Below are 8,846 nucleotides of genomic sequence, written 5' to 3'. Positions count from 1 at the left end.
ATAGAATATGTCATTTGTTGAACACTTACTTACATGGTTCACTTGTACTCAGGAAATCTACGAAAAATTGGTATCCAAAGAATAATAATAAATCCACAGTTTTCTGCTTATTAAATATTAATTTATGACATATTTCATTACATGCTCTTCTGTGTGTCCCTCATACCCATGACAATGATTTTAATGATAAAGTAGTATAATTTCAAGTTTAATAGATGTACCAACATTCAAAATTTGTAAGTTTGTTAGGTCGTTATAATGAAAATTTGAGATATATCACTCTTTTTCGTCAAGCCTGCTACAGCATCCACAAATATTCACTCTGTGGTTAAAGATTTTGAAATTTCAATAACTTTCTTAAACTATCATGGATTTCTACCAATTTAAACTAAAGCTTGTTTATGATCATAAGATAGTGTCCAGAAGTAAATTTTATATAAAAAGTATCCTGTTTATATTTTACTTTATATAAATGGACTTAGTTTTTCTGTCAGTTAACATTACACACTGGGGTAAAGCTGATGACCGTAACTGCATTCACGGTCATCCCAAGATGTCGGATGAAAAATTAGGTCAGTTTCTGTATTGTCTGTTTAAGTGTTTCTATATCATTTTCTTTACAAATCATACATTGAAACGATGTAAATTTATAAAAGAATCACTCGAAAATCACTAATTACTTCCGAGAAATGTGCATGAAACGGGAAATTCGATTTGAAAAAATCGTTAAGATGACCGTAAATCATAATCAAAATATTTTCAAGATGACCGTAACATAAAACAAGGATGACCGTGATTGGTAAAAAGATGACCGTAACTTGTAAAGGATGACCGTAATTTGTAAAGACCGACTGTAATTTATATAGGACGACTGTAACTTTTATAGGATGACCATCAATTCTAAGAAATATCCGTATTGTATTCAAAGCTTTTTTGTTGAGTTTGTCGATCTCAATAGGGACACGGTTAGCGGATATAAATATGTTTCATAAATTTCTTTTTTTAAACTATAATATAATTGGCCATATTTAGGATTTAATAACAATGATAGTAAATTGCATATTTCTCGTAAACAATGAAATATTTATTGATATCGACGTTAAAATTTTAACACAAATTGACAGCGATACGACAAAAATTTGAAGAAACATGAATGTGTCCCTAGTACACGGATGCCTCATCTACACTATCATTTTCTATGTTTAGTGGACTATGAAAATGGGATAAAACTGTAAATTGGCATTAGAATTAAAAAGATCATACTATAGGGAAAATGTGTACTAAATTTCAATTTTATTTAACTTGAAGCTGGACAAACAAACAGACGAACGGACGCACAGACCAGAAAAACATAATGCCAATAAATGGAGCATTAAAAACATTAATAATACATACGAATATTTGGTAATCGAGCACATGTGTATGGTTCCAGAGGAAGCAGATTAAAATCTTAATTTGTCTTGGTATATGCAGGCGGAAACACTTTTGAAATAGAACAAAAGAATCGAAGCTCTGTGTGTATCGAGAAAGCGATAAATGTTAACTGTAATGTTTGATATAGTAACAAAATTCTAAAAAGTTAATAGAAACAAATAAAACGACAATTTTCTTATTTTAAAAACACCATTTGCATAAGTTTTCAATTGTATCTATACCATAGTAATGCAAAACAATAAGATATCAAGTCGACGACATGGTTCTTATCGGGGCCTTTTATAGCTGACTATGCGGTATGATCTTTGCTCATTGTTGAAGGCCTTACGGTTACCTATAATTGTTAATGTTTGTGTCATTTTGGTCTTTTCTGGATAGTTGTCTCATTGGCAATAATACCACATCTTCTTTTTTATATATAGTATCTATAAGTTGGATGTAGAAAATGCATAACCTCCGATTTTTTTTTATCACGGACGGAGAACATATCAATCTTATAGTTCAGAAATTTTCGTGTCTGCCCTTCCATTATGTGAATCAAGAAAAAAATCCCCAAAACAGGTAACGATTGTATCGAAAAGAGAAAAATCAAGTGCACCTTTTTATGTTAGGGCATGTTTGTGTATATTTTGTCTTTAAAACGTACAAAGCAAGAGTATTTTATAAAGCATCTCGCTTCAGATTCTATCATTATTATATATCAAAGCTACAGGTTGACTTTATAACGTAAAAAAAATGACAGTACGAAAAGATGAAATATATGGGTCAAGTGAGATACCTATCTAATGAATCACAAAAACAGAGTAGGTGTGTTCGAATAGCTATTTTTTTCTAAAAGTACTTGACGACAGTCTTTTAATTTGGATGATGAAAATGGATATCTTCGAAAAAATATGATTTTCTTGTGTGTGATAACTAGGGTTTATAATCTTCAACCACTAAAATTGTTTAGTCTGCCCTTCCACGAAATATTTAATTAGAATTTTTTTAAATGCTTAAGAATTTTCAAAAATTCCTTCTGACATCTGAACAGACAATATTTTTAAGTTGAATCAATGCAGACAAGATCATTAACTAATGCTCATTAGCTAGTAGATACATTTGTCTTTTAAAATATAACTGACATATAATGATCGATCGTAATGGTGCTATGTGGATAAATTTATCAGTTTTCAAGAGCAAAATTGGCAGAGCGTCATCCCTACAATGGCTTCCATTTCTACGATTGTGAGCATGAACTGGCGTAATGGGGAGATAATTTTGAAGAAGTAGAATCCTGACTGTATGAATAACATTTCTGTATACATTGTATATACAAATTGACAACGTTCCGCCTTGTGATACGCTTTTCGTACAATACTATTTTAAGGATCTACTTTGCTGGAGCTCACCTTCACTAGTTTATTCGAATGATATTTTCAAAATATTTCTGTTATTTTATTTGTACGACAAAATGAAAGACGATATAATATCAATGGGTGTACATGCATTTTTTTTGGCATTTTTAAAAATGTGTATTTATTATATGTCATTAAAAGGAATCCCAGAAACAAACAAAAATCTTATGTCGAGCAGTTGAACTGTGCACCGCATTTTTTTCATTATGCTTGTAAGGTGTCATTTTATCGCGCTTTTGTAGCATGTTTTCCCTTCCTGTTCATTTGCATGTCTTTTGGCAAATTCATTTTAAAAATTAAACACTCTACTGTAAAAAAGATACATATGGTAATCTTTGCATTTGAAGCACGTCTTATTTTCTTCTACCTATAGGATAAAACTCTCATATTAATATGTGTATACCAACACGATTAATCATTTGATACAAAAAGATAGTTATATAAATACGGATATTTCTTAGAATTAAGGGTCATCCTTTAAAAGTTACGGTCATCATTTACAAATTACGGTCATCTAAAAAGCAGCTACGGTCAGCCTTGTAATGAATCGCTGATTCTGTTACGGTCATCTCGATTGTGATTTACGGTCATCTTGGCGATTTTTTCAAATCGAATTTCCCGTTTCATGCACATTTCTCAGAAGTAAGTAGTGTTTTCCGAGTGATTCTTTTATAAATTTACATCGTTTCAATGTATGATTTGTAAAGAAAATGATATAGAAACACTTTAACAGACAATACAGAAACTGACCTAATTTATCATCCGACATCTTGGGATGACCGTGAATGCAGTTACGGTCATCAGCTTTACCCCAGTGATTACATTCATGCTGTGGTTAAAGTTTTAAAATTAAATTATAAAAACTTTTCTTTAAATATCCTGGATTTCTAACAAATAGAATCTAGAGGAAAACTTTTATTAATTTGTTCCCCATTTCTGTTGAGCCTGCGACTAACAGCAAAAGTAGGCCAGAAACTGGGTTCTATTGAACCCTTACAAATTGTAGTTTTTCTTTTGTGCTTTAAGTACAGAATTTTTTATGAAACTACTTTGATAACAGTTTTATGAAGCACAGTGAAGTTACTTTCGTACATTCCCAGTAAATATTGTATTGTAATGACTAATCTGTGATATAATGAGTATATTTTTGTTAATTATTATATATACATGTGTATTCTAATATATCTTTAATCTTTTTTAAGCATCAAACACAGGGTTTCAAATTTTAGCAGTCTGATGCCAAAAATAGTCTCTTTTTTTAGTGATCAATGTATTAAGATTTTCTATATGACTAAGATATGTTCATGTTAGCTTAGGTCATTCAAAATTACATATATGAATTGTGACCACTTCATTTAAAAAAAAGACTTTGAAACAATGATTGATGGTATGTTCAAATACAGGCATACTTGGTATCTTGTTTTATGTGATATTCACGATTAAGTGTTTGAAAAAAAAAATCATGATAGGAATTTTATTATTGATTAATGTGATATTAATGTTTGCTTGTTGTAATATCTATGTGTTTAATGTAAAAACACATCTATTATCATTTTAATTATATTTTTCTTATTAAATATTTAACCTGCATTAAACATGCATTAATGTAAAGTATATGACATTATAGAATTACATACTTTGATGATGGTGGTGGTTTATCTAAATTCAGTTTATTTTTGAAGATCTGAAACCAATTATGTGCCAGATTTAGCATGAGAGTATTCCCCCTAATATTGATTACCTACCCTTTTATATGCCTTAATTTTTTCCCACAAATGCACATAATTAATATTCCTTCATGTATTAAACTTAAGCTCCATCATAGTAATTTAAAGATCTCATGAAGTCAGTATTCCCTTCATTACATAAATTACATAAATTAATTCAAAGCACTTCATTTTGATTTTGCCAAGTATACTAAGTTAATTCCTCTGCAAAAAAATGGAATCATTTTCACAGAACCAAATTTTAACAAGAATTGTTGTCTAACAACGATTTCTTTAAGATGAAAGCCATTATATTGGTTTGAAATATGTGTAATTAATTATAGCTGTTTACCAATGCAAGATGTCTTATGTGATTTATGAGTAGTTTTAATAACTTGTTGAAATGAAACACTTATTCATATGTTTTGTAAACTCTGGTGCTATTAAACAGCTCTTTATGAAAAACTAGTTAAAAATTACTGTAATAATCCTTTCTTGTAAATTATTCTAATTTTTTTTAGACTTTTTAAAACTTTTTAAACATGAATATGATTGACTTGACCTTCGAGTGAAGGAAAGAAATATATTTTTTAAAACCTATTTTTCCAGTATTGGTTGTGTTTTATATTGGTGCTGTTTTTGACATTCTAAATATACAGATTTTTTTTAATTGAATTAAATATTTTAGAATGCATTTTATTGATAAATATAAAGCAATATGATTTACTCAATGTGTTATAAATCTTGGTTGTGAATTTTTATGGTGCTTTTATATTTAGGATATTAGATATTCCATTTGTAATATTTTTTGTTGAAAAGAGTATTTTATGATTAATTTAACAAGGGATTTTTACAAAAGGTTATTGTTATTCAATACAGTTAACTTTTATCAACAAGCACATTATTTTAAAAATAATAACATTTCTTACTCATTTTAACTAGAATGGTATGGACCAAATTTATCACAAAAAATAAGACAGGAAAGAAACAGCAGTAATTACAGTGATTTTGAAGACTTTGAATTTACTGTTAGGACAGATCTATAATTGCATATTTTTTCTCAAACAATATAATTTTGCTTTAACATACTGTCACTGTTTGTATTTAACATGCTCATCATGCTTATGATTACTCTTTTTATATGTACGCTAAAAAGGAATAAAGGACTATTTATACGGCTTTATTTTTGTTTATTGAAAACACTAGTCATCTTGGCCAAGTTCTAGAACCATTACTTATTCATTGGTTTCAGACTTCATGTTTCATTCTAGCCTAGTTTCTTGTGGAACATTTTGTTGACTTTTTTGTCTTTGATGTGAGGTTCAGACTGTAATTATTTCAGGACCTCCATAATTCGATTTCAGAATATCCTTAAATCAAATTGTGATGGTCCTGAAATCTAATTAATTCAGGATATCCATAAATCAAATTGTGATGGTCCTGAAATCTAATTAATTTCAGGATATCCTTAAATCAAATTGTGATGGTCCTGAAATCTAATTAATTTCAGGATATCCTTAATTCAAATTGTGATGGTCCTGAAATCTAATTAATTTCAGGATATCCATAAATCAAATTGTGATGGTCCTGAAATCTAATTAATTTCAGGATATCCTTAAATCAAATTGTGATGGTCCTGAAATCTAATTAATTTCAGGATATCCTTAAATCAAATTGTGATGGTCCTGAAATCTAATTAATTTCGGGATATCCTTAAATCAAATTGTGATGGTCCTGAAATCTAATTAATTTCGGGATATCCTTAAATCAAATTGTGATGGTCCTGAAATCTAATTAATTTCAGGATATCCTCAAATCAAATTGTGATGGTCCTGAAATCTAATTAATTTCACGTTATCCATAAATCAAATTGTGATGGTCCTGAAATCTATTTAATTTCAGAATATCCTTAAATCAAATTGTGATGGTCCTGAAATCTAATTAATTTCAGGTTATCCTTAAATCAAATTGTGATGATCCTGAAATCTATTTAATTTCAGAAAATCCTTAAATCAAATTGTGATGGTCCTGAAATCTAATTAATTTCAGGTTATCCTTAAATCAAATTGTGATGGTCCTGAAATCTATTTAATTTCAGGTTATCCTTAAATCAAATTGTGATGGTCCTGAAATCTATTTAATTTCAGAATATCCTTAAATCAAATTGTGATGGTCCTGAAATCTATTAAATTTCAGAATATCCTTAAATCAAATTGTGATGGTCCTGAAATCTAATTAATTTCAGGTTATCCTTAAATCAAATTGTGATGGTCCTGAAATCTATTTAATTTCAGAATATCCTTAAATCAAATTGTGATGGTCCTGAAATCTAATTAATTTCAGGTTATCCTTAAATCAAATTGTGATGGTCCTGAAATCTATTTAATTTCAGAATATCCTTAAATCAAATTGTGATGGTCCTGAAATCTTATTAATTTCAGGTTATCCTTAAATCAAATTGTGATGGTCCTGAAATCTATTTAATTTCAGAATATCCTTAAATCAAATTGTGATGGTCCTGAAATCTAATTAATTTCAGGTTATCCTTAAATCAAATTGTGATGGTCCTGAAATCTATTTAATTTCAGAATATCCTTTAATCAAATTGTGATGGTCCTGAAATCTAATTAATTTCAGAATATCCATAAATCAAATTGTGATGGTCCTGAAATCTATTTAATTTCAGAATATCCTTAAATCAAATTGTGATGGTCCTGAAATCTAATTAATTTCAGAATATCCTTAAATCAAATTGAGGAAATCCAAGAATTTTTTTATATGAAAATTTGTAGGTTATTATTTTTAAGACTATTATTATGAAGATAACAAAAATTCTTAGTACCAAAAATGATCAGCAAAGTAAGATCTACCAACACATCTATGACTGAATTCATCAATTAATCCCATATCAGAGTTATTGCGCTTGAAAGATGATTTTCACCCCAAAAAATAATTTTTCTCGCAGAAACTATGTGAGATGGAGAGAAAACATGTATTTAAAAAGCTTAAATGTTTTGCAAAGTAAGACCTTCATATACAAGTCTGACATCATTGTCAATTAACCAGTATATGAAGGGGTTATTACCCTTAAAAATAACCTCATACCACATCTACTTATTTCTTACAAACACACTAATACTGGTATACATAAAACCACAAACAATTCATTCAAGCAAGCCCATGAAATACATTCCAGGATAGTGATTTAGACTCTTGGGAGCCTCTTGTTTATCTTTTGGTCTTCTTGTTGACTGATCTTCAACTGTGAGGACTGTGAAGTTCAAATTGTTTTATGGTTTGAGGGCTGGCATTGAAAAGAAACTACATGGCAGGTACTGTTCAATCTATTTTTAAATTTTCTAGAATATTTGTATATACATTTAAAAAGTTTCTGAATTGTTGGTTTAGATATTCATACCTTCCAACTGTCACTATTTGTGAGGGATTTCCCTCATGGGGCTCCCAAATTGAAATTTTGAAAGAGTTATATAGTCTACAATTTTCAACAAAGCAGCCAAAAAACAATATTTGAAGGCCCCCTTGAAGGTTTTATAGGATTATATGAGCCATCTTGCACGGAAACCCCCATGGGCTTTTTGAAAAGTTGGCAAGTATGAAAAAAATGCCTGAGGATTTTTTGCAGATTTACAAGAGGTCAACAGTAGAAAATTTCAGTAGCATTCTTGATGGAGGTCACCTATTGTTATTTCTCCCAAATTAAGTTGAGGGTTTTTATTAACGATACTCCGATAAGTGACCTACAATCATGTACTCAGTTACCAGCATAGTCCCATACAAATTATTACAAGGAGGTGACTGACCAATACCTTATGCTTCACAATTTTTTGGTGTAAGATAAATGCATCGATGGGAGTGAATCAAAATCCCATAAAACTTAGGTCACTACAGTGTAGTGTCAGATGTTATTCCAAATATATATATTATATATGTAAGAAAAAGTTGACAACTCTGACAATTCATTGCAATATATGGCCAATAATCTTTTAGATGCATCGCTACAACATATGATTGTACATCAATATGCTTCTGAAATCTGAATTAAATAGTAATATGTTTTTTTTTAATAGAATTCAGTGGAAGATTTACAAATTTTTATGGCATTAATTATTTTTAATATCAGAGAACATTTTCTTGGAATGGGATGGATTGTACTCTGACTTACCATTTATAAATTAAAGTGAACAGATTTAATCTAATTTATTGAAAATGTTAAATTCGATATCTACATTAATAAACTGATAATTTATGTCTGAAATTATCCGGACTTTTGTTCATGTGCGACCCGATA

The sequence above is a fragment of the Mytilus edulis genome, chromosome 1 (assembly GCF_963676685.1).
Source record: "Mytilus edulis chromosome 1, xbMytEdul2.2, whole genome shotgun sequence".
In the NCBI taxonomy this organism is placed as follows: Eukaryota; Metazoa; Mollusca; class Bivalvia; order Mytilida; family Mytilidae; genus Mytilus; species Mytilus edulis.
The sequence above is the reverse complement of the archived record's forward strand: the minus strand, read 5'-3'. Positions refer to the sequence as shown.